We start from the raw sequence: 2,294 nt of genomic DNA, 5'->3' as shown, positions 1-2,294 counted from the left end.
CCTAGTGCTCTCTCTCTGATTGAATTTTCTTCCTTGTTCTTAATTAATTATTTTTCCTATGAAATTGTGCTTAGTAATTCATTCCATTATTTGTTGGATTAGTTAAGGAGAATCGTAGATTTGAATTGTGACGACCAGTCCTCGTGGGAACGATCTCGTAATACGTACCGTATCTGCATCTGATTCGTATACTTGCGAGTTGAAATATCATTTAAATCGTGTTGGTTTAAACAAAATATCAAGTTTTTGGCGCCGTTGCCGGGGACTGTTTTGTTCCAATTGGATTTAATATTCTCTCTTATCATAATTCATAGTCTTAGGTTTTTACTAACTTTAGGTTAAATTTTTTTTAGAAACTAACCTATTTCCTGTTTTGTAGGGACCTGACATAAACTACTATGGTAATCTCTTTCCAAATTTTCTATTTTCTTCTAATATCTATTTTTAAAATTAAGGTTTTATTTTTTATTTTTTTAGGAAGTTTCTATTTCTAGGCTATTTTATTTTTTTATTTTTAGAAATTTCCTATTTTCTAATTCTAAATTCTGATTCTTCTTTCAAGTAACTTTCTATCTTCTAGTTTAGGTTTTATTATTTTTAGAAGAGTCTTTAGGTTTTATTTTTAATTTTTAGAAAGTTTCTCTCTTATTTTCTAATTTCCAATTTTTTTAGAAATTTTTCCTTTTTAGAAACTAACTTAGCTTTTATTTCTAAGATTACAAACTTTCTTTTTTAGAAATTAACCGTTGCTTAGGATTTTTTTTCTAGCATTATTTTAGTAAATTTAATTTATTTTTGTTTTCTTTTTGTTTACAGGAATTAAGGAAGGAAGCTGCTAACATTGTCTTCAAAAGGAGGAGCTCTCTATTCTTCAGACATCAATCATCTCCTTTCCCGGGTTCTTTCTTCCCATTCTTATTTACATAGTTTTAACTTGTTTTAGAATCTCATAGTTTCTAGGTCTAGTTTTATTTCTCTTAGGTTGCTTCTTTGTTTAATTTTCTTTCTTACATTGCAATAACATAGTTTATGCTAGGACGTAGGTCTCTGAATTTAGAACTAGCACCGTTTGATCCTGAGATTGAAAGAACAATTCGTGAACGATTGAGAAATAATCCTGTTGAAATGGCAAATGAGACTGAAGTTAAAGCTCTCAAAGATTATTCAGCTCCTGTCCAATTTAATGCGCCTTCATGCATAGTGTTGCCAACCACTACGGCAACACACTTTGAACTTAAACCTGGAGTCATACAATTGTTGCCATCCTTTTATGGATTGGACAAGGAGGACCCATATCATCATGTGAAGGAATTCTTAAACATTTGCTCCACCTTTAAGTTCCAAAACTTCTCAGACGATTCGATCCGCCTACGCTGTTTCCTTTTTCCTTGAAGGATAAGGCGAAAGCATGGTTGAATTCCCTAGAAGTTGGATCTATCACTACATGGGACCAACTGTCTAAGAAGTTCTTAAACAAGTTCTTCCCCGTTCACAAAACCAATGCCCTCCGTAGAGAAATTACTAACTTCACACAAAAAGAGGGCGAGCACTTTCATGAATGTTGGGAAAGATGGAAGGACTTGCTTCTTAAATGTCCTCACCATGGTTTTGAGAAGTGGCAACAAGTTCAATACTTCTATGACGGTTCTGACACCACCGAACCGTCGCATGGTTGATGCCACCAGTGGAGGGTCATTCATGACCAAAAGTGATGTCGAAGCGTGGAACTTCTTTGAAACCTTGTGCGAAAATTCCCAGCAATGGGATTATTCAAATAGAGGTGACAAAAGTCCCCAACCACAAAAGAGAGGTGGTATATATGAGATAGGAGTCATACCAGAGCTGAGTGCCAAGCTTGATAACTTGACAAAGAAAGTTGATGCTCTGGTATTAAATAATGGACCACCACAAACAGCTCAAGTCGAGGCATATGCCACATGTTCGAGTCCTGCCCATCCTATGCAGTCTTGTCTATCTGGTGCAGCATTCCCAGAACTTCTCTCTGAACAAGTTCATGCTATGCACACTTTTCAAAAATCCGGGAATGATCCTTACTCGAACACATACAACCCCAGGGTGGGCTAGACATCCAAATTTCTCTTGGGCAAAAGGACCACAACAATGATGACCAACAGGAAATCCTCCCATGCAACCGCACCTCCAAGTTGGCAGACAACAACCACAACAGTTTCCACAATATCAACAATTGCCTACACAATCAAGGAAACCATCTCTTGAGGATACACTCCATCTTTTCATGCGAGTTCTCTCCAATTCCAAAAAGACACCCAACA

The 2,294-nt window shown here is 36.2% G+C and overlaps 1 non-coding gene across 1 annotated transcript; it reads right to left on the bottom strand.

Moving 5' to 3' along the window:
- Nucleotides 1-1,502: 1,502 nt before the first annotated feature.
- On the bottom strand, nucleotides 1,503-1,609 carry LOC131238109 (small nucleolar RNA R71). The gene has a single exon (XR_009167524.1). It is a non-coding gene; the product is annotated as a small nucleolar RNA R71 (small nucleolar RNA).
- Nucleotides 1,610-2,294: the final 685 nt, after the last annotated feature.

This window comes from Magnolia sinica, chromosome 2 (assembly GCF_029962835.1).
Source record: "Magnolia sinica isolate HGM2019 chromosome 2, MsV1, whole genome shotgun sequence".
Classification (NCBI taxonomy): Eukaryota; Viridiplantae; Streptophyta; class Magnoliopsida; order Magnoliales; family Magnoliaceae; genus Magnolia; species Magnolia sinica.
The sequence above is the reverse complement of the archived record's forward strand: the minus strand, read 5'-3'. Positions and strand labels throughout refer to the sequence as shown.